The sequence below is a fragment of the Lolium perenne genome, chromosome 3 (assembly GCF_019359855.2).
Source record: "Lolium perenne isolate Kyuss_39 chromosome 3, Kyuss_2.0, whole genome shotgun sequence".
NCBI classification, from domain to species: domain Eukaryota; kingdom Viridiplantae; phylum Streptophyta; class Magnoliopsida; order Poales; family Poaceae; genus Lolium; species Lolium perenne.
Genome location: NC_067246.2, coordinates 12,577,478 through 12,601,977, shown reverse-complemented (window position 1 = coordinate 12,601,977; position 24,500 = coordinate 12,577,478).

The following is a 24,500-nucleotide window of genomic DNA, read 5'->3' as shown; positions in this document are numbered from 1 at the left end:
AGCAGTTTGCCGGTAGGAACACCGAAAGTGCATTTTGCCGGATTGAGTTTCATCCGGAACCTTCTCAGGTTGTCAAACGTTTGCCTCAGATCATTGATCAGAGAATCTTTTAGTTTCGTTTTTATCACGACATCGTCAACATAGACTTGCACATTTTTTCCAATTTGATCAAACAAACATTTTTGCATACAGCGCTGGTACGTTGCACCAGCGTTGCGCAAACCGAAAGGCATAGTGACATAGCAATAAGCCCCGTGCGGGGTAATGAACGCGGTTTTTATTTGATCTTCCTTTTTCAGGGGAATCTGGTGGAAACCGGAATAAGCATCTAGGAAAGACAACAGCTCACAGCCAGCAGTAGAATCGATCACTTGATCAATCCGGGGTAAAGGGAAAGGATCTTTCGGGCAAGCCTTGTTCAAGTTGGTGTAGTCGATGCACATGCGCCACACCTTTGGAGCTTTTGGGTCTTCCTCTTTTTTCTTCTCGACCAGCACCGGATTAGCTAGCCACTCGGTGTGCAGTACCTCCACGATGAAACCGGCAACCAGTAACTTTGTTACCTCTTCCCCAATGATTTTCCTCCTGTCTTCGGCGAACCGGCGTAAAGGTTGCCGTACCGGCTTTGCATCCTTCCGGACATTTAGAGAGTGCTCAGCCAACTCCCTCGGAACACCTACCAAATCATCAGTAGACCAGGCAAAGATATTCCGATTCTCACGGAGGAAGTTGACGAGCGCGCTTTCCTATGCCTCACCCAGGCCAGCACCGATACGGACGGTACGCTCAGGGTATGCCGGGTCCAGCACGATGTCTTTTGTCTCCTTGGTTGGCTTAAATGCCGGTGTGCCCAAGTTACCACTCATTGCCGCTAAGCTCAATTGTGAAGACTGAGCCAGCGCAACTGCAGTTTGCATCCTTCTTTTTTCTTCAGCAATCACCAGCGATTCTGCCAGATTCGATCCGGCAGAAGCGGTTTCCAGCGAGATCTTGTAGTTTCTCACCACAGTCAAGGGTCCACGAGGTGCCGGCATCTTCATCTTGAGATACGCCGTATGAGTTGAGGCCATGAACGCAGCCAATGCCGGTCTCCCCAGCAGTGCATGGTAGGGACTGTCTAGGTCCACCACCTCGAACAGAAGGTTTTCGACCCGGCAATTATCACGTCCTCCAAACGATACATCCACCCGGATTTTCCCATGGGTGAACAGGACAATCCCGGAACGATTCCGTGGAATGTTGTGTGAGTTGGCTGAAGCATGTTTTCTGTTATCCCAAGCGTTTGCATGGTGTGCCGGTACATGATATTTACGCTGCTCCCATTGTCTATCAGCACTTTGCTGAACTTGACACGAGTCGTTGGCCCATGCATGATTGGGTCCACAACGAGAGCGTAGCCACCCGGATTTGGCATTATCTTAGGGTGATCCTTAAATGACCAGGTAATTTACTGATCTGACCACAGCATGTACTTTGGAACAGCCGGCATCACCGCGTTCACTTCCATGGAACGACGATGCATGCTTTGCTTGTTTGTTGGCTCAGTAACGAACACAACGCAGCACATATCCGGGTCCTGGTAAACATTCCGGCCTAAAGGTGCCGGTGGTGGTGCTTGGTTAAAACCTTGTGCCACCTGGTGAACTTGTTGCGGCTGCTGCCGGTTTGGCTGAGGCTGTACCGGTAGAGCATTTGCTTCGGTAAGCGGAGGTGGTGGTGGTAGTCTTCCGGTACCCTGGTCCTTTGCATCTTTCATCATGCCTCTCTCCATCAATCTTTTTGTCCAAGTACAATCTTTTGTCAAATGATTAGCAGGTCTTGCAGGATTCGGTGTGTGCCACCGGCACGGCTGATCCATAGCGGATTCCATGGTGTACCTTTCGTCATTTTGCCACGGCTTCTTTTCAACCCACTGTTTTTTAGGACCCGCCCATGGCTGCGATCCGGTTTTTTGCCTCTGGCTTCCGCCGGCGCCGGAATTATCCTGCACCGCGGCTACTTGCTGCGGACCATACCTCCGATCCAGAAAATCTTCCCTTCTTTTGTTGTGCCGGTTGTCCCGGTATTGATCTTGGCGCGGTTGGCTTGTTTGCGCCGGTTCGGCTTGAACCGCCGGTTGCATTGGGTCTCCCAATGCGTAGCTATCTGCCACACGTATCATTTCTGCTAAAGTTGCCGGCATGTTCCTCTGTAGCTTTTGCCACAGCGGTGAACCTCTTCTGCACCCATTGCAAAACCAAGCAATGGCCTGTGCCTCGATCACTCCTTCACAGGAGTTCCTTGTGGAGTTCCACCGGGTCAGGTAATCCCGGTCTGTTTCATTTGAGCGCTGCACGCACAAGGCGAGCTGCTGTGGCCTGTTTGGCCTCCGGTATGTACTGCTAAAGTTGCTTACGAAAGCTTCCTCAAAATCCAACCAGCCATTTATGCTTCCTGCCAGCAAGTTGTTAAGCCAAATGCGTGCCGGTCCTACCAGGAAGGATGGTACGATTCTCACGGCCCAGCGCCGGTTTCCTCCACCTCTTACGGTTCCACCGCCGCCAGCAACATATACCGCGGTTACGTAATCCGCGAGCCAGTCTTCCGGCTTAGTGGTGCCATCATATGTTTTTGTGTCACGGGGCAACTGGAAGTTGCGAACCGGTGGTTCCTCTTTCATGATCCGTGGACCAAAGCATTTTGGGCCCGGAGGACCTTCTGCCTCGATCATCTCAGACAAATACACCCTGTCCAGCCTGTGCCTCGCATCCCGGTCTGGCAGACATCTTTCTCCTACGCGTAGCCCCAGAGGGTTCCGGTAGGCTGCGATTCTTTCAGTTCCGGAATCGGCTTCATCGTAACGTTCCGGTACCGCGGCTCTTGCCTGTCGGTACCTTGGCGGAGGCATTTCCTCGTCATCATAAGCTGCTCTTGCTGCTCGATAATTTTGCCCGGTTTCATCTCTACCGGCATAATCATTTCCGGCATAGCCATTTCCGGCATAGCCACGAACTGCCCCTTGGCTTTTTCTACCGGCCTCGTGTTGCCCGGCAAGTACCGGATCATACACAGTCATTTGCTGTGCATTCACATCTTTTTCTCTTTTTCTGTCCGGATGGGGGGACGATGCCTGCCCATGGGACTTGCTTCCGGCATTTTTTGCCGAACGCACAGATCTTGATGCCGCAGCTTTGTTCATTTTACCAAGCTGCTCAGCATTTTGTTCCTGTATCATGTCAAGCAACTCCCTAACACGATCCTGCTGTTTTGCTAAAGCATCTCCGGTAAGCGAGTCACACAGCTCTACAGCAGCCCTAGCAGCTTTTAAAGTTTTATCCGGACTGCTGTACTTAGGTTTTTCTATGATGCTCAAAGATGCAGAGGCACTTTTACCGGTAAGAATCTCCTTACGCAGATCCTGATCTAGATTGCGAGCTCTAAGCCGGTTTTCCGGTACTCTAGCAGGCTGAGCGCTAACAGAAGCAAAGCCATGGGCAGCGTTATACTCACGTAGGGTTAGGTTCAGCTCGCGCTGCGCTCGGATGATGTCCGCGCCCCCGGAGAGCAGCTTCTGTCTTTGCGCCTCCAGCTCCGCCTGAGCCGCTACCGGATCGATGTTCTGCGCGATGGGCGTCGCCAGCACGCTCATGGCCGCTTGGAGAGGAGTCTCCGGTGGCGCTGCAGATGCACCCGCGACCTCCTGGTCACGCTTGGTCGGTGGCTTGGCCGTGTGCGTAGACCTTGTCTGTCCAGCGCCTTCCGCCGCAGTTTCCTTGCCAGCGTCAGCCGCAGCAACGACCAGCACCTCCACGCTGCCGGCGGCGTGGCCGCTGCGAACTGCAGACCTTGGCGGGTCCGGAGCCACCAGCACCGGCGAGAGGCACTGGCGGTCGGGGACGGTACCGTAGTAGACGCGGAGGCTGCCGAACTCGATGACGCGCCCGTTCCTGGGGAACTTATCGCCGTTGGCGAAGCAGCCAGTGTTGTCGTTGATGAAGTCCATGGCGAGGACGCGGTTGACGAGCGCTGTGACGACACGCTCGCCGGAGATGGTGAGGAGGCCCGCCCGAATATGAACTCCAGCAAGCGCAGCTGCTGGCCCCACGGTGGGCGCCAACTGTCGTCGTGGTGAACAGACAGATGCCATGGGATGGCTTGAGTTGGGGCCGAATGTACGCTTGAGGATTCGGGGGAGGGTTTTTGGTAAGGATGGGAAGGATTCCGGATGCTTTCCTCGAAGAACTTGGCTTTGGCCAGAGGTAGAAGAAGAAGAACGCAAGAACAATATTAGCTCTAGATCTTTTATTCCTTGATCAAAAGAAGTTACAGGCTATCAGCTCTTCGCTATCCATCAACAGGTACCCGCGCAAGGGTGTGCTCCCTCTCCTTATATAGGGGAGAGGGTGGCTTACAGGGGAAGAAACCCTAGGAAACCCTAATGGCATCTTTGACTAGACAAACTACTTTACAAAGCCACTTTGGCTACCGGTGACGCCGGTTTCTTCTTTATACAAGGGCCAATGACGCCGGTATGTCTTTAATCAGGAACGGTGACATCGTCCGGTACCTTTTACGTCATCATCTGCTTTGGCCTCAGGACTTCGTTTAAAGCTGAACTGCTTCGCTCATCCTTGTCCTCTAGCTCTTGAGAGAATCTTTGACCAGCTTGCCGACGTGCTACAGTGAAGCCTGTACCGGTACTCCGGTACCTTCTTAGCCGGTTCCGGTATACCCCTGCTGGGATACCGGTATGATTTACTTTGCGTAGAGGCAACACATGTTACCCGGAATAATCTTTAAACCGGTACTTTGATGGCCCAAACAATCCGGTTTGGCATGCCTTTGGCATACCGGGAGTCATCCCCCCCACAACAACTACAATGAGTCGTTGCATCGATCGGCTGGATGGCCGATACAAAGGTTTTCATCATCTCACACGTGCATGTCAACAAATATGTGTACTGGTGGAGGAGAAGGTTTTCTCACCCTAGAGATTAGAAGATGACCGAGGTGTTGATCGAGCGAGTGGTATTTAATGCATCATTAATGCAGGACAGAGAGATATTCAATGCTAGTGAGTGGGTGGGGGAGAATTAGATCTAGCTAGCTACTATAGGACATAGTGGGTGGAGAAGTAGATCTAGCTATCTACTAGAGGAGCTAGTGTGTGGAGAAGTAGATTCAGCTAGCCACTAGAGGAGAGAGTGTGTGAGGAAAAGAACAAGAGGGGAGAGAGGACAAATAAAGTGAGGAGGAAGAACAAGCAGATAGGGGTCATATGTGAATAGTGATCTACAAATATATTAGTGACGCGACACTGATGTGTCTTATACTAGTGGCACGTCACCACAATGACTCGCCACTAATAACACACTATATAAGCACGGGCGTGCGCCGCCGACACTCTCCTAGCTGCTATATCCCGGCTGTTTTCTTAGTTAGCTCACCGGAATTTGCCCCATGGGCTGCACCTCTTCCCCGCACATGTTGGCCCGCATGCTGCCCCTCTTCCACGGGCTGGTGTGGGGAAACTGCTCTCCGGCACCGCCGGCGGGCCGTGAATGTGCGTCGGCCTCTCGGCATGACCCCGGTGATGAGGTGTCGGCCGCACCGGGCATCCACCCATCTCTGGGGTCATGCCATGAGGTCATCGCACGAACAACGTGGCTCACCGGCAGGCAACGGCCGACAGTTAACACTATTTTTTAAATCTAAAATATTATATCAGTGGCGTTCCATTCTGTCACCATGTCACTAATATAGATAATACTCGTGGCGTGTAAGCAAGGGTACACGCCACTAGTACGATGCCACTTATTAGTGGCTTGTGCGCCCAACTGCATCGCTACAAGTAATGTAACTACTAGTGGCTTTCCAGACAAGACATACACCACTAGTTAGTAGGTCCCAGAAGCGGGTCCGGCTTATGGTACTAGTGGAGTGCCTGGAATAGAACCACATCACTAGTAGTACTTATACTAGTGGCGTGCTTTTGAGAGCCCACACCACTACAATATTGTGCCGGTTCCGACTACTGGGTCCCACTCAATATTGGTGTGCTTCTCCACCGACACACCACCAGTAGTAACCTAGTAGTGGCGTGGCCATATCCTGGCACGCCACTGGTAGTTTCCCGAAATAACAGTTGTTTCGCGCCTTTGTGGTTCACCACTAATAATGGTCACCTATAATCATTGATGCACTAGTGTGGTGTTAGCAAGGTATTTGAATTTTCTGATAGAGAGTTTTTTTGGCTGAGATTCCTCTATCATTATTATTACCGATATGGTGGCCGTTACCACTTTATGTGCTTGACCATATTTTGAATACATAGATATTTTTGCTATCCTAGTTTCTTCAATGTTTACTAATTCCTTGGGTGTTAGGACACATTTTAGGGGCAATATTTGTCATCGAGATTGTTTCAAGCCTTTTTATTTTTTTATTCATCAGTGTTCATCCATGTTTTGGATGTTCTAGGGCTTTTTTTTTGTTAAAGATATTTCTTTTGTTGGGATAACATTTTTTTGGGTTTTTATCAACTGTGTGTTAGACCACATTTTTTGAGGAATCATGCATTTTTAGCCTGAGTTTTGTAGGATGTCAATTCAATAATTTTTTATTGGTTCAGTAGGTGTGAGTGTTACTTTTGTCCTCGACAATATTTTAGATGAAGATATTGTTTTGGTTGGGCCTCGTTCTCAGATTTTACAACTTATGTTTTTATAGAAATTTTGAAAGTTAGCGCACGTTCTTGGATGCCTAAGCATATTTTTTTGTCAATTTTTTTTTTGTTCGGGGTCATTTACATTTCCATGGGTCTTAGCACAAGTTTTTGTTTTTTAACGATACCAATGGTGTTATTGGTATTCTTTTTTGTGGTCGTGTATTTTTCTGCCAAAAAGACTTTTTCTATTGGGAGGTCAGCTCATAATATTTCTTCACTCCCTGGGTGTCAAGCCACATTTTTAGGTCCCTAGACCTTTTCCACAAAAACATATTTTTTCTGATCGACCATGTTTTCTAAGTTCTTACCGGCACCATTGGCCGAGTCGAGCGTCACGAGAGAGAGTTTTTATGCCGAGACCTCATTTTCTTAGTTTTGACCGATTCCTTGGGTGTTAAAAAACATGCCATTTTATATGTTCATTAGGCATTTATTTAGCCGGAGAGATTCTTTGCATTGGGGCCTTTTTTGTATATAGCTCTTACTGTGTTAGAGCACGCATTTGGATGCCGCCGGGGATATTTCTTCCCGTGGAATGTCATTGTTAACATTTTCCTATTTTTGTTTTTATTAGCACACGTTTATTTTAGCTCATGGGCACTTTCTTCTATAGTTTTCTTTGGGGGTGATTTCATTTTTATAATTGTGACAATCCATTGGTTCTTAGCACAATCTTTTCTGTATATATAACACCGATAGAAGCTAAATTTCTACTACTCGGATTGCATACGAATTACTCCGGGGGAACCTACCACGTACGACTTGAACTATGTACTAGTACGTGCCTAACTAGGAGTCTTTTTTACGCCTTTATATGTTTCTAGAAGGCAGAATTTTAGGGGCAAGATGACTAAAACTCGCTCCGAACAACAAGTGTAGTACGAACACCTCACCGGGTAGTCCGAAGACAGATACCACCGACATTACAACTCCAGCGCGAAAGAGCCTATCCAGGCTAAATGACAAAGCCGCGTCTCGACCAACGCCGGTCACCTCTGAAGAACAACAACTCCAACTAGACTTCCCTTGTCGACGCACCATGCACCGTTGATGCCGAAAAGGAGGTGGCAGGTGAATGGTAGGACTCCGGCGACGGCGTACATGGCGCAAATGAAGGTCGAGCATGGACAACAACAAGCACCGGAGGAACACGACAAGGTACCTACAATGTCGTGTCTCCAAACGCGATGCTCTCAACAGAGTGACGACGTTGAGAACGCCGCCATCGCGTTGGTTCACGCCGAACCTAGGTTTTCACCCGGAGACCCCCATCAAAACGAAATGGGACCGGGGAAGTACCGACACACTCAACGACGCCTCCAAGGAGGGGTACGACGCCCACGGGCACCGTCGTCGCTATCACCGACTGAAGACGGGTGGTACTTTCTAACACTAGTGTGGTGTTAGCACCCGTGTTTTGAGGTATTTGCATTTTTTTGTTACAGATTTTTTTTTAGCCAGAGAGATTCTTCGCATTGGGGACTATATTTTGGCCTCTCGGTGCTAACAGTTTTTGTGACGAGCTTAGCCAATACACATGGCTCATTTTGCGCGGTGGCATTCGTGGTCTTTGATTTGTTGGCTTCGGGTATACACATGGTGGTGAAATACCTGTCTTCTTTTGTGACGTCCTCAGCCCATCTAACACGGAACATCGGCACCTTCTCCCCATCGTAGCTAAGTGATGGAAACAACTCCGTGTGTACCAACTCGTTGGGACTCCCCACAAGGGTGACTCGAGGGTTTATATCGAACTCTCGGGGAATGGGTAAACATGTGTTCTCTTCTTCTCCTCTTCTAGCAACCTGCAAAGCAAAGTTTTTGTCTTGTGTCCCCAACTTCACCGTATAGTTGTCAAGCACAAGGTTTTGTATTAGTAATATGAAATATAAGTATAAAGTAAAGTAAAGAAAAGAAAGTAAACTAAGCATGAAAGATAAAAGCAATAAAGAGATAGTTGTTTTTGGGTTTCGTGTGTTTGCAAGTGAAGAACGTATTTTCGTATTTTCGGATTAATTAATTGCGCAAAATATAAGGAGTGATCATTGTGTTGGAAAGGTGTTTCTAATGATTTAAATTGGACACAAACAATTCATCAAAACATAATATAGGTGGGAGCGGGGAACCTAGGTTTTCACCCGGAGACCTCCACCAAAACGAAATGGGAGCGGGGAAGTACCGACACACTCAACGACGCCTCCAAGGAGAGAAACGACGCCCACGGGCACCATCGCCGCTATCACCGACTGAAGACGGGTGGGGATTTCTAACAATAGTGTGGTGTTAGCACCCGTGTTTTGAGGTATTTGCATTTTTTGTTAGAGATTCTTCGCATTGGGGCCTATTTGGTATATAGTTCTTACTGTGTTAGAACAAGTTTTTGGATGCCGCCGGGGTTATTTATTCCAGTGGAATGTCATTACTAAGTTTTGCCCCCGGACGAAGGGAACCCGTCGGGGCATGCCGACCCTGCCCGCCGCCTTCAACAGCCGGGCGCGGCCGCCACCACTGGCGCCGGCGGCGGCAGCGGCCAGGAAGAGGAGACCGAGGGGGATTTTTTGGTTAGGGTTTGTGACTCTCCGGAGCCGCTCGCGCGAGTGGCCCGGAAGAAAGCGGTGTTTAACTCTAGGGTCCTAACTTGGACTCACGTAGAAAACGGACGCAGCTAGTGCTTGCTTTGAAGGTATTTACACCGCTCGGTAGTAACAATTTTTGTGACGAGCTTCATGACGGAGTTTATGAGGGAGATGGTGCAGAAGGCATCAGCAATAACAAGGTCATCTAATTTCTTTGGCAGCAGGATGATGTACACTTGGGCGCCCTCGTCGTGGAACACATTGTGGAAGGACCACTGCTGCCCCCTCGCTCCTTGATTGAACGACGTACAAAACTGTGGCAGCTAGCAGCTCCTTTCAGTCATTCACTACAGCTACTCGTGGCGTCTCATTGATTGAACCACGTTGATGCCAACCGGAACCTGACTAACCATTTTGTTCGTTTTGTATAATCATCAGTGGCAAGCCATTAGTCCATGACTTGTGGGTCCATCCGATCAATAATCCATACCTCCCCAAATTAAACTACAGCTAGCTTGCTAACACTAGTGGAAAATAGGGCTTCCGTGGGAGCCATTTGTCGCGGGCGCGCCTGCACCCGCGACAAATGGTGTGGCCACGTCGCTCCGAAGCCGGCAGAGGCTTTTGTCGCGGCCTTTTGTCGCGGGCCGTATTACGACCCGCGACAAAAGGGATCGGCACCCCTTTTGTCGCGGGTCGTAATACGGCCCGCGACAAAAGGCCATGCCTATATATAGACACGCAGCCAGCCCCCCCCCCCACCTCATTTTTTCCTTGGTGGTGAAGGTGGAGGTGTATGCTAGCTCATTTTTTCTACATGTGCACAAGAGGTGTTTGATGGAATGCTTGTGAGAGGGATGCCACTTGATTTTATTTGATAAGATTTCTCCTCTTTTTGATCCTAAAAGGTTAGCAACTATTTTCTCGACTATATATATGCATAGTCCGTACAATACTAATTTTAGCAAGGTGATTGCATCTGATACATATATAATTGTACTTATGATGCAGATGAGTCATCCATGGATGTACGGTAACCGATGTGCTCCCGCTTTCAGAGAGGGCGTGAATTCTTTCCTGCTTGTGGCCGAGGCCAACAAGTCGGAGCAAGGTTTTATGTGCTGTCCATGTCTAAAATGTAAGAACGAGAAGGATTACTCTTGCTCAAGAGACATTAAGAGCCACCTGCTTCGGTTTGGATTCATGTCCAGCTATAATGTTTGGACCAAGCACGGAGAAGAAGGGGTTATGATGGAAGACGGCGATGAAGAAGAAGATAATGATGACCAATACCGATCTATGTTCTCTGAATGCGATGATACCGCAATGGACGACAATGAAGAAGAAGGAGGTGAAGAACAGGCATCAGATGATCCTGTTGATGATGATCTTCGTCGGGCCATTTCTGATGCAAGAAGAGACTGTGGCACGGATAAGGAGAGGTTGCAGTTCGACAAGATGTTAGAGGACCACCACAAATTGTTGTACCCAGGTTGTGAAGATGGGCAGAGAAAGCTGGGTAGCATATTGGAATTGCTGAAATGGAAGGCAGAGGTCGGTGTGACTGACTCGGGATTTGAGAAATTGATGATAATATTAAAGAAGCTGTTTCCAAGAAATAATGAATTGCCCGTCAAGACATATGAAGCAAAGAAGCTTGTCTGCCCTCTAGGATTAGATGTGCAGAAGATACATGCATGCATTAATGATTGTATCCTCTACCGCGGTGAGAAGTACGAGAATTTGAATAAATGTCCGATATGTGGTGCATTGCGGTATAAGATCAGAAAAGATGACCCTGGTGATGTTGAGGGCGAGCCACCCAGGAAGAGGGTTCCTGCGAAGGTGATGTGGTATGCTCCAATAATACCACGGTTGAAACGTTTGTTCAGAAACAAAGAGCATGCCAAGTTGTTGCGATGGCACATGGAAGAACGTAAGAAAGACGCGATGTTGAGGCACCCCGCTGATGGTCGGCAGTGGAGGAACATCGGGAGAGAGTTCCCGGATTTTGCAGGTGAGGCAAGGAACTTATACTTTGGTCTAAGTACAGATGGCATGAATCCTTTTGGGGAGCAGAGCTGCGATCCACAGCACCTGGCCCGTGACTTTATGTATCTACAACCTTCCTCCTTGGTTGTGCATGAAGCGGAAGTTCATTATGATGCCAGTGCTTATCCAAGGCCCAAAGCAACCCGGCAACGACATTGATGTGTACCTAAGGCCATTAGTTGATGAACTTTTGGAGTTGTGGGCCAAACCAGGTGTACGTGTGTGGGATGAGCACACCGAGCAAGAATTTGACCTACGAGCGTTGCAATTCGTAACCATCAATGATTGGCCTGCTCTTAGTAACATTTCAGGACAGACGAACAAAGGATACAACGCATGCACACACTGTTTAGATGAGACTGAAGGTAAATATTTGGGAAAAAGCAAAAAAGTTGTTTACCCGTACAATCGCCGTTTCCTTCCGCGCAAGCATCCCTTAAGGAAAAAAGGCAAGCATTTCGATGGCGAGGCAGACAACCGTCCGAAACCTGTCCCCCGTAGTGGTGGTGATATATTTGACATGGTCAAGGATTTAAATGTTATCTTTGGAAAGGGTCCAGGCAGTCGACCTGTTCCGAAAGACGTTGACGGACACGCGCCCATGTGGAAGAAGAAATCTATTTTTTGGGAGCTAGAATATTGGAAAGTCTTGGAAGTCCGCTCTGCAATCGACGTGATGCACCTGACCAAGAATCTTTGTGTGAATATTCTAGGTTTTCTGGGCGTGTATGGGAAGACAAAAGATACACCAGAAGCACGGGAGGATCAGAAACAACATAAAGGACGAAACGGCAATCATCCAGGGAAGTTTGAAGGGCCTGGCAGCTACGCTCTTACCAAACAAGAGAAGGAGATCTTTTTTGAAGCCCTATTCAGTATCAAGGTTCCGTCTGGTTTCTCGTCGAATATAAAGGGAATAGTAAATATGAAGGAGAAAAAATTCCAGAACCTAAAGTCCCATGACTGCCACGTGCTTATGACACAATTGCTTCCGGTTGCATTGAGGGGACTTCTACCAGAAAATGTTCGACTAGCCATTGTGAAGATATGTGCATTCCTCAACGCAATTTCTCAGAAGGTAATGGATCCAGAAACTTTGTCAGGATTACAGGAAGATGTGGTCGAATGTCTTGTCAGCTTCGAGTTGTTGTTCCCACCATCCTTCTTCAATATTATGACGCACCTCCTCGTTCACCTAGTTGAAGAGATTAGAATTCTCGGTCCTGTATTTCTACACAATATGTTCCCCTTCGAGAGGTTCATGGGAGTATTAAAGAAATATGTTCATAACCGAGCTAGGCCGGAAGGAAGTATCTCAAAGGGCTACGGAACTGAGGAGGTCATTGAGTTTTGTGTTGACTTTCTTCCTGACCTTAAGCCGATTGGTGTTCCTGAATCTCGGTATGAGGGGAGGCTGACTGGAAAAGGCACACTAGGAAGGAAAGCAACGGTGTGCAGGGACAAGATTTCTTTCAATCAAGCACACTACACAGTTCTATACAATTCCAGCTTGGTGGCTCCGTACATCGAGAAACACAAGAATGTTTTACGAGAAATAAACCCAGGCCAGCCCGAGTCCTTGATTACACGTCAACACATGAATACCTTCGGCAGTTGGTTGCAAAGACATCTCATCTTTTCCATCGAAGCGGACACCACTGTTGTAGAGCAGCTGTACTTGTTGGCCAGGTTACCATCTTCAAACATATGTACATTCCAAGGGTACGAGATAAATGGGAATACATTTTACACGATCGACCAAGATAAAAAGAGCACCAACCAAAACAGTGGTGTCCGCTTCGATGCAAAAGACGAGAATGGGCAAACCACCACATATTATGGATACATAGAGGAGATATGGGAACTTGACTATGGACCCACTTTTAAGGTCCCTTTGTTTCGGTGCAAATGGGTAAAGCTCAGCGGTGTACATATAGACGATAAGTACGGTATGACAACAGTGGATCCCAACAATCTTGCGTACATGGACGAGCCATTTGTCCTAGCCAACGAGGTGGCTCAAGTTTTCTACGTGAAGGACATGTCTAGCAAATCGAGAAAAAGAAATCAACAAAATAATACATCAACGGAGGAGCCAAAGCGCCACATAGTTCTTTCTGGGAAAAGAAACATAGTGGGAGTGGATGACAAGACAGACATGTCAGAAGATTATAATAAGTTTAAAGAAATTCCGCCCTTCACGGTGAAAATTGACCCAAGCATTTTGCTAAATGATGAAAATTCTCCATGGCTACGGCGTAGAAGATCACAATAGTAGATGGCGATGTAAGAATGTATTCCCAAGACAATCTCTACATTTATGTAATAATAAGAACCCTTTCCCCAACACTGTTAGAGGAGACGGAGTCTTTCACGGGCTTGCAGGGAAATTTTTCCGAGGAGCAGCTTCCGAAGATGCCGTAGGGCGTGTGCACCAACGACATCTTCGAGAAGCTGCGCCACGGGAGATTTCCCAACCCTTTCCTTCATCCATGTGAATGAAACTGTGTTTGGCTTGTTGATCTGCTTGGCAAGGCGTATCGATGCTCCTTTTATAGGCACGGCACCGCTTCTACTTTGTATTGTTCCTTCGACAGGGCGTCGTGCGCTACATGCTTTATCTCATCGAGCAGTGCGTCCACCCACGCGTCCTTATCCTGCCGACATCTTTAGTCCCGGTTGCACCCACCAACCGTGACAAAAGGTTACCGACACATCCTTATCCTGCCGACAGCTTTAGTCCCGGTTGCACCCACCAGCCGTGACAAAAGGTTACCCGCACATCATCCCCCCAGATAAGGCCCTCCTAGATAAGCCTCCCCCAGTCTTTTGTCCCGGTTGGAGCCTCCACCCGGGATGAAAGTTTCGCGCGCCACTTCGTTCCCGCCTATTTTCTTCCCGCATTCCCGCCATTTTTCCACTATATATATGTAGGCTTGGACTCATATCTGCAAACCTCATCACTCTCTCCCATGGCTTCCACCGTATGTCTAACACCCCGGGAGGCGGAGGCGCTTTGCGCCTCGAACTACCCCTGCCCGCCCGGCTACCGCGTCCCGACCGGCTGGTTGCTGAGCGTCGGAGGCGTACCGGTCCCTCCTATCCCTGTAGGTGTGCCACGCGAGATGGCCATCACGAACCACTACTATTTCGAGCTCACGCCTGAGCAGCGGAGGAATCCCCAGTGGCATCCCGACTACAGCCCGACTTGGGACAACTTCTTCATCAATCGGCGTGAGAGGGCGGTTGCCAGGTACGAGGAGGACGGCCCGCCTCCTTCGAACTTCAACGAGGCCGGCCGTCGGATGTGGTGGCGCGGCCGGACTCTACAGAGCGTCATGGCCTATCGTGGCCCCCGCCTGCGCTACCCTCAATCCCAGCCCACGCGTGCTCACCCGCCGAGGTTCGACAACCGCGACCCCGATGCTAGCGACGATGACGTCGGCGACTATGATGACTACAGTGGCGACTATTATAGGGCTAGGCACGACTATGATTGAATGGCTGCAACATTCGAATCTGGCCATGTATCTTAATTTTCAGTTGAGCTCTGTACTTTAATTTCAGTTCAATCGTAATAAATTTCGTGTCAACCACTTTATTGAACAAAAACAACCGACAACGACTTTATAAACTAAAATTAAACTAATAGAACCGACAACGACTTAATTGAAAGTACAATAAAATAGATAAATTACTAGTCTAGTCTCTACTCGTCGTCGGAGGTTGTCTCCGTCCAAATGTCATCCCACCGAGGGTCATTTTCGGTCCAAGTTGTATTCGGGTTCTCGAGCTCGAAGGTGGCGATGGCCCGACGGTGGCGCCTGTTGGACCTGCGTTGTGCCCTCAGGTTAGCGAAGAACGCGTCGGTGTTGTCGACGTCGTTGGGGAAATGCGCCCTCCACTGGCGCATCAACTGCTCGTCGTGCTCGGCGATGGCGATCCTGCGCTGCACCTGGCGGTGCCGGCGACGGTCCTCGTCGTCGACGAGGCACGGCGGTGGCGCGAGGAACTCCGCCTCCTCTAGCGATTCAACATCCGGGAAGTTCATGTCGCGCCGTGGCCGCCGAAAACGCCACGCCGCCGCGTCATAAGCGCGCGCCGCCAGCTCCGGCGTGTTGTACGTGCCGAGGGTGAGGCGGAAGCCACCGGCGCGTATCTCGGCGTAGAACCTACCGCTCGGACGCACTCGAACGCCACGGAAACCGGACGCCCCTCGACGACGTGGAGGCATCCCGGAGATGAATGAGCGGAGGCGGTGGCGACGTGTGGCTGCGCGCGCACGCGGCGCTCTATATAGCGCACGCGGGGCATGACACGTGTAAGCCACGGCTACACACGTCGCACGCGGGGCATGGCACGTGTAAGTTACGGCTACACACGTCGCACGCGGGGCATGACACGTGTAAGCCACGGCTACACACGTCGCACGCCGGCAGCGACGGGGCGACACGTGGCACGGGGAAGCGACACGTGTGGCAGGCCGGCGGTGCGTAGTAGAAAAGAAACAGAAACGGATCAAAGTTAAACGGAGCGGGGAAACCTTTGTCGGTGTCACTCCGCATATCATTAGGGGTGAAACATACACGACTATCAACGTTTGATATGATGCGAGATGCAAATAGGTATATGGATGTCATATTCATGTTCATTGGTTTTTGCTGATCAATTTTCATGTATAAAACATTTCTATTTGAGCTACCATTTAAAAGTTATTACAATAATAGTTTTTATGTTTTTAAAATAGTTAAATAGGCTGATCCGCGTCCAACGGCTCCGGGCCGTTGGATACAAACGGCCGGAGCCGTTGGATGCACTGTGCCACGGATCAGCTCCAACCCCTTTTGTCGCGGGTGGAGGCTCAACCCGCGACAAAAGACCCACCCTTTTGTCGCGGGTGGTGGCACAACCCGCGATAAAAGGGGGGCCTTTTGTCGCGGGCTGTACCACGACCCGCGACAAAAGGGGGTATGTATATAAGCTTCCCGTCGCGGGCAGAGCCCCCACCCGCGACACTGGAGGCAACCCTAGACGACGATTCCACGCCGCCAGGCTGCTCAAAATTCCCGCCGCCGCCGCCGCCGCGCCGCCTCCCTCGAGCTCCTCCTCCGGCGCCGCCTCCCTCGAGCTCCTCCGCCGCGCCTCCCTCCCTCTCGCCACGCGCTCGGGGCCGCCGCGCCGCCTCCTCTGCGTCGCTCGGGGCCGCCGCGCGCCGCGCCGCGCGCCGCCTAGCTCGCTCCCTCGAGCTCCTCTCCGCGCTGCCGCAGCCGCGCCTTGCCGGCCGCCTCCCTCGAGCTCGCCTGCCGCGCGTCAGGTAGCGCCACTAGCCAGGGCGCGCAGTACCGGCGCCGGCGCCGGCCATTTTTTTTAATTTTTTAGTTATTTTTAGTTAATAGTTAATTATTTAGTATATAGTTTATGTAATTAGTTAATAGTTATTTTTAGTTAGTTTATTTAGCTACTATGTAATTAGTTAGTTAGTTAGTTTATAATTAATATAGTTTTTTAGTATAGTAAAGTTTATGTAATTAGTTAATGTAGTTTATGTAATTAGTTAGTTTGTATTTAGTTAGTATAGTTTTTTAGTATAGTTTACTAAAAAAACTAGTTAGTGTAATTAGTTAGTTTGTATTTAGTTAGTTTGTATTTAATTAGTTAGTTAGTATAGTTAGCGTAATTGAACCGGATGCCGATACCGGCCCTCTCCCTCTCCTCTCCCTCTCGCCGAGGGAAGTTGCGGCGTCGGGGGTGTTCGCGAGAGGAGAACACCCTCTTCTCTCCCTCTCGCGAACACCCCGACGCCGCAACTTTTTCTCCTCTACCTCTGAAACGTCGCAACTTCCCTCTCCCTCTCCCTCTCGCCGACACCGCCGCCGACACCCTCACGCGCCCTCTCCCTCTCGCAAACACCCCTCTTCTCTCCCTCTCGTGAACACCCCCGACGCCGCAACTTCCCTCCCTCTCGCAAACAACCGACACCCTCTCCCTCTCGCAAATACCAGTCGCCGACACCCTCTCCCTCTCGCAACCAACCGACGTCGATACCCTCTTCCTCTCGCAACCAACCGACGTCGATACCCTCTTCCTGATCACGTGAGCATTGTCGAGATCCTCTCCTTGAGCCTACCCCATCCGTGGTTAGGGTTAGGGTTTGGGTAGTGTTTGGTTAGGGTTAGTGTTTGATTAAGTTTAGGGTTTGGTTAGGGTTAGAACATGTACTTATCGATTTAATTTTTTGAAGAAACAATGGATCCATTCGAAATCCGTCGAGACTTGGAACAGGAAGACCTATTCGAGGACATAATCCGCGATGGTCCAGAAGCCGACCGAGAAGACCGCGGCTCCGGTGATGGAGAAGACCGCGGCTCCGGTGATAGAGAAGCCGACGGCTCCGGTGATGGAGAAGCCGACGGCTCCGATGATGGAGAAGCCGACGGCTCCGGTCATGGCGAGGTATACGATCAGTTGAGGCATTAATGGAATTCTATATGTACATATGTATATAAATTAACTGATTTTTATTCTCTTAGGCCTCCGAAGATAAGTTGGAGAAACGAGGCCCGGCAAAGAAATTGGGCAAAAAAGACCACTTCAACATTGAAGCTATATCACCGAAAGGCCAACCGGTGGCACCCGCGAGTGTCAGAGTGACATTTAAGAATCAGTGCGGAGTTCTGGTTAGAGATCGTCTCCCGATCACTATTAGAGAATGGAACAAGACCAAGAATGTGTCCGAAGATCAGGTTGCCGATAGGTACAAGAACACACTTTTTGACGACCTCATGTCACATTTCACTTTGCCAGATTTGGGATCGGACTCTGAGAATGCCAAGCAGAGGGCGCTAGTGAAGAAATGGGCTCTGCAGAAGATGGGGGAACTTTTCCGGGCGTATAAGAACCGGTTATGGTCAGCTTATAAGGCCGAGAAGAAGCCTCCAGTATTCGAAAACTATCTAGCGAAGCAGGAGCATAAGCGGGAAGAATTTGTGCAGACAAAGAATCGAGGAGGCTGTGAACTTTGTCAAAGAAAAACAAGAAGAATGCAAGCGAAAAGAAATATCACCATCATACGGGCCGAGGGGGCTACGAAGTAGCCATGCCTAAGTGGGATGCACAAGAGGCTGAGATGAAGCTGAATGGGATCACTCCAGAACCTGAGCGAGAAGGATGGGACACTAGGGCTCGAAATTGGTTCCTTGGGCATGGCTGTGAGTATGACATGAAGACAGGGAACCTTGTTGAAAGTGACAGCAAGGTTAGGGTACCCAGGGCAAAATGGATTGAAGTGACGGCTGCTATTAAAGCGGGAAAACTGAAGTTTGCTCCCGATAGAGAGAAAGACTTGCTGACGCTTGTCCTCGGTAATCCTGAGAAGGGAGGACGAACAAGAGGCTACGGCCCTAGTGTTCCGTGGGCGCTTGGGTTTCCGAATGACGCGGAGACTTATAGAAGCCGAGCGAGAGCAAAACAACGCGACCTGGAGGTGCAGAATGACCGGATGGCTGAGTTCCAACGGCAACTAGACCAGCAGAAGCGGGAGATTCAGCAGCAGCGACGGGAGATTGATGAACTTAATGGACATCGCCAGCCGGATAATACCGCCGGCATATCTCTGCGACGAGACAGCAGCGTGGCCGACTCGGAGGCCCCGCCTACACGGATGATGATAGATGCCGGTCCTGGCGACCCCTTGGATGGAATCAAGGAGCAAACACCTTGTGATCTCCATGAGGTGTTCAGGAAGGTGTCTGTTAAGGTGGCGGTCGGCTATGTCTTACCGGCATTTGGACCTGAAGGTGAGCCGGCAACATGGCATGGCAATCAGATTCCAGCTGGCTATGCTCGTGTCGGGGTGGATTCAGTTGTACCGTCGTGGGAGACATTGGAGCTCGAAATCCCTGGAGGTGATGGGGGCTTACACTCGAGAGAGGTGCTGGGAGAAATCATTCTCGGGAAAAGAAAAACATCGAGCTGCCAGGCTGGGTAGCCCCTAGTACCAGTCGTCCCAGTAGGTCACCATCACCTCCTCCAGGTGATCGCAGGCCACCATCACCTCCTCCTACTGATCACATGTCGCCACCATCACCCCATGGGTACGACCACGACATCCGTAGTCCATCTCCATCTCCAGCGCCGCCGCTGCCCACTAAGACTCGGAATGCACCCAGCCGGAAGCGTTTCAAGAGTCCTGTCCGCAAGCGGTCTCCCCTCCCAACAGTACCAAAGGTTCCTCCCCCCCGTCCTTACGATCGTACTAAAGAGGAAAATGAGGCCATTGTAAAGAAACACGTGCATGAACAGCTTCATAAGGAAAAACCTCCAGCGCCAGCGCCATACACCGAGAAGCAAAAAGCATATGCTCTTGATTTTCTGAACACATCATCGCAATATGACTTACACGAGAAGAAGGATGACTACACACGCACACTTGCGAGGGTAATTGAGGACAAGGGCACTGCTAAGAAGAAGGATAGTGCTAGCACGAGCAAATCATCAGCTAGAAGTGTAGCCGGGAAGAAATCAAGTTCAACAAGTGCACCCCTCAAGGCCAAGCAAGCAGCGACAACGGGCAGAAAAAGAAAGGAAGTTCCCAGCTCGGAGAACAGGCCAAACAATCGATCCCACCACTCAAAGTGTTAGATGTTCCCTCGGTGTACCAGGAACATGGTGATTTCGATATGGAAGCAGCTGCGGCGCTAGCGCTCAAGTTGGCTGTACCGTGGAGGAATTGCTGAGTGCCCGTGATGCAGTACTACCCATTGCTGATATAGCTCCTAAATTTGTCTACGGGGCCGACTTGGTCAGCAAAGAGCGGCTGCATAAACTGCCAACGCATATGCGGAATTTGCATCAGTGGTACCTTGATGCGTGCAAGGAGAACACAAGTTACATCGTGGCGGATATCCCAAAAGATTATTACTTCCGAAAGGAGGAGATCCATATTGAGATGAATGAACTCTGGCAGTTATTCAATTTAGACTCCCTCGACAAATCTCTCATGAGTTGCTACTGCTTGTAAGTTGTTAACTACATATAAGTTCATGTTCATGCAGCTTGTTCCTGTTCATTGCATATACTCATTATATCTTATGTGTTCTCTTATGCAGATCAAGATCATTGAATGCGAAGTAATAAGATGTTCAATGTTTGGTTTGTTGACCCAGATAAAGTACATCATGACACGGTAAAGAATAATGCCGAAGAAACGGGGGTAAACCTACTAAGGTTTATAGGGGAGCAAAGCTTCTGTGATTCAATACTGTTTCCTTACAACTACAGGTGAGAGTCTTACTGATCTGTTGTGCACATTCAATTTTTCTTACTCGATGTTATGTGTAATTCATGACGTATATATATATAAACATGTGCAGTTTCCACTGGATTCTGCTAAATATTCAAGTTGATAAGGGAATAGTTGAAGTAAGAGACCCACTGAGTAGAGGCCTGGACGGGTTCCGCGACTTGCAGAAGATTCTCCAGACGTAATTTCAATCATTGCCGCGCTATATCTTTCGTGAGATATCAATTAATTATCCACTCATTCAATCATTCTTTTGCCTGGCAGGTGTTGGAGAGCTTTGAAGAAACATCATAAGGACCTTACCATGGCAGAGAAGCTAACATGTACCCCTGTACCGTGCCCAGCAGCCACAAGGGACGAATCTATGTGGATACTACGTTTGCGAGTCCATTCGCATGTTAACCACTGAGAAGCAGAACAATAATAAATTCGACGTGAGCAATAACATTCACAACTTTATTTATTATCGTCAATATTTCGTTATCAAAATTGATATAGTCATACTCATCTGATTTTCGTATATAGGTCGACTACATGCGGGACATACTCCAACCAAAGGAACACCTAATAGGAATCGCCGAGGAACTGGCGGGACTTTTGGTTAGAGAAGTATTAAACAACAAAGGCTTGTTTAGTCCAAATGGATGCTCTACCTCCAAATAGACGGTCGTTAGTACCGCTTGTCTGTCGATCGTGAGCTCCATGTATATATATATGTAAGGGAAGAATATGTAAGGGGAATCGACTTGTGCTTCCATATTTGTTTGATCGATCTATATATATATATAATGAATGAACGTGTATAACTTCTAGTAGCGTACAAATATATGCAACTTTTATTTTCGAATGGAAAAAATGAAATAAAAGGGGGGTCGGTGGCGGCGGGGGGGGGGGGGTGCTGCACCCCTCAAACCCTAAAGCAGCAGGGTTGTGCGCGCGCCACGTAGAGGGCCTTTTGTCGCGGGTGGTATTACCACCCGCGACAAAAGGGCCTGTCCCCTGCGCGCCCCGCGCCTGCCACGTGGTGGACCTTATGTCGCGGGTCGTAAGCGACCCGCGACAAAAGGGGGACCCTTTTATCGCGCCTCCCTTGTCGCGGCTGGCCGCCCGCGACAAAAGGCCCTTACCACCCGCGACATTAGGCCTGTTTTCCACTAGTGTAACACCTAGTGACACGCTCGAAAATTCATATATATTCACAGCCAAATAATGCAAGCAAAGAAACCAATTTAGTTGGTGATCTGATTAATGTGTGACAGACAGAAATTCTAATTCTCTTCCGAAAGCTAAACCTAAAGTTTCAATCGGTATTTACTTGTCAGTGTAGCCTCAACATGATGTGTTATTTGGTGCCTGGAAAATGTAAGATTAAACTTTGTTAATTGCTTTGAAAACTAATTATTATATGCAATCGTTTTGACCCGGCTAGTTTGCACCTGATCCTTTGCCGTAGAGAATCTCCAGCCCGGTTAGTTTGTGAGCACATCTCTTCGTCAGCAGGATGACGTATGCTTGGTTGACGCCAGTGAGGTGGGAGCGCTAGCCGTGGAGTAAGGACATGATACGACATTGATGCTACACATGCATGCAAGTTGTCAGCTTGATTGAACAATGTTGGTGCCTACGGAATGATTTATACAATTGTTTAATCTTCCAACCCCTTCTCACCAGGTAGGTACGTCGTACATTCCTTGACCCCGCAAGCAGCTAGCTAGCTGCTCCTTCAATAATTCACCCGGCTACTTATATGACGTCTTATTGGTTGAATCAAATCTTGAGTAATTGAACCACGTAGATACCAACCAGCACCTGACGCAAAATAAAATTTTACACCACATGAACCAACTAAGATACACTATCGAGGAGGAGAAGGCAACGAGATTATACCCTCGATGATCATGTCTGCGCAACGGAGAAGTTGACGATGTTGATGTCCCGCGACTACAACAGCAGTGTTATACCTCCTATCCTCACGAAGGTTCGCCCGATCGAACGCCGAAAAGTATGATGTCTCCGAGATATCCACGAGTACCATATCAGTGACACCGGAACAACGTGTGAAACAGCAGAACAGGAGCAGCGGGGAATCAACGAGATGGAGTAGTAGTTGCACGCCAGCAGCTTGCACTAGAGACTACTAGAAAAACAGCTAGCCATAATATTGCTAGCAGTGGCGCACCAATATATAGTGCTCCATTGCTATCACAGTTACCAGTGGCGCACCTAGTTAATAGTGCGCCACTACTATATTTGACCAAGGTTTAACCCATATTCTAGACATACCAATGGCGCACCATGCATAGGTGCGCCACTGCTATTCGAGGTAACAGTGGCGCACCTATGCATGGTGCGCCATTGGTAAGTGTGAGCCCATGTTAGCTATGGCGCACACATGCACATGTGCCACCATGTTTTCTCACTCGTTTTCTTCTCATTTCTTCCTGGACTCGCAACTTACTCGTGTCACGTGTCACGCGTCACACGCAAAGCCACCCCACCAGCCCTTTTCTCTCTCTCACATCGCCCGATCCATTTTCTCTCTTCCCACTCCCCACTCTCCCGATCCAATTTCTCTCTCCCCCATCTCCCAATCCACTTTCTCTCTCTGTTCGCTCTCTCCCCTCCCCGTGACGCCTTCGGCCACCACCGTGTTCCCCATTCTCGCGCTCCACCATCTACAAGACTTGGAATCTCGGTCCAAGACCTGAGGCGGACGGAGGTGCTCGTGTCACGCGTTGGCAGGCGGATCTCGCGGCACCCCTATCTTCTTGTTCCTGGCGGTGGCAGTGCTCGGGAAGCGGGCGAATCTCGCTGGACCGAACGCGCTGCCGGGCTCGCTCATGGTACCGGTGCGCGACTGGCGTCAGCGGCCGTGTCGCTAAGCCTCGCCGGGTTGAGGCTTTTCAACTTCACCGTCCTCAACCTCTCCGCCCTTAAGCACCGGGGGTCTGCAGCAGACGGTGGTAGCCCGGCGACGCGGGCCTCGAGCGGTGACCCGGGCCTCGAGTGGCGACGCGGGCCTCGAGCGGCAAGGCGGTCCTCCTTTGATGACGCGGTCGTCCGGTGGTGGCGCTGTCCTCTCAGGGACCCGATTGCTTTTGTTTTTTTTTCCTTTTAGGGTGTTTTATGTAAATTTGTGTTGTAATTTTATTTTAACTGCTCTATAAGTAATTTAATGGTAACTGCTCTGTAATTTTATTTCCATTTTTTTGTTTCGTACGGTGGTTAGTTGTGGCGCATGAATAGCCTATCAAGTGGCGCACTCACTTTTTTTTGGTTTCCTACAATGGCTAGCTGTGGCGCACGGAGTAATGCTCAACTAGTATGGGACTTAGCACTGGCGCACCACTCGTGCGCCATTGCTATGTATTAGTAGTGGCGTGGTAGCACGATGGCGCATGGGTGGTGCACCACCGATACCAAAAATAGGTGTGCCGCTAACAGGCTATTTTCTAGAAGTGAGATCTGATCTAGAGGAGCGAGAGGGCGGCTTTGGTCAGTAGGAGGGGAGTGGCGGCCAGGGTTCTTGGTGTCTCAAAGACTGTGCCCCTTCCCCCCTTTATATAGGTGGCCTAGGTGGGGCAGGTCAGCCCTTACGAGTGCTAATAGGTTTGTACTAGGAAACCCAAGTTTGAGTACCAACTCCTCCAAGGGGTTCACACCCCCCCCCCCCCACTACCTTGGTGCCTTGCCCTGTAGGTGCTGCCTAGGTAGGGGACCTTCTGGAATGTTCCAGAATATTATTGAACCTTCTAGACCTTCTGGAAGCTTCCACTACATTGCAGTACCTTTCAATACTTTCTGAAACACTTCTGGACATCACATGACCACTCTGGAACCTCCCGTAGCACTTCTGAGATCATCC